This window comes from Octopus bimaculoides, chromosome 2 (genome assembly GCF_001194135.2).
Source record: "Octopus bimaculoides isolate UCB-OBI-ISO-001 chromosome 2, ASM119413v2, whole genome shotgun sequence".
Lineage (NCBI taxonomy): Eukaryota > Metazoa > Mollusca > Cephalopoda > Octopoda > Octopodidae > Octopus > Octopus bimaculoides.
The window spans coordinates 103834799-103835429 of NC_068982.1; positions in this window are offsets into that span (position 1 = coordinate 103834799).

A 631-nucleotide genomic window follows, 5' to 3' on the forward strand; every position below is an offset into this window, starting at 1 on the left:
ATATATATATATATATATATATATATATATATATACACATATGTAAATATGTAGATAGATATATATTTACATAAATAGATACATAGATAGATACATAGATAGATAGATACATACATACATACATATATATATATATATATATATATATATATATATATATATATATATATATATATATATATATATATATAAACGCACATACTTACGTGTGTATGTATCTACTAAGTTCTTTTTAATGTATTTATGAACTATCTTCTAATGCAATGAGATGGTGCCACAGCACACACTCTTACTGTTGATATTTAATTCTAATATATAGCTTAGTTTCTAGTTAACCCTGGCAAGAAAGAAATTGCGCCAGTCGGGTAAATAGAGTCGGAGTGAAAGACTTCATACGTTACTATAAATTTACTTCCGTAAAAAATTCTGCATCGAGTAATGGTTCAATTGATTCCTAATTTCAGAACTAACTTAAACAAAACTGACAGCGTCGTGGTCTGATCTTTAGTAATATAAACATACACTCAGTCACACACAAATGTATAATATTTGCATGTATGTATGTTATCAACACATATATACATAGACGCGCGTGCACGCACACACACACACACACACACACACACACATA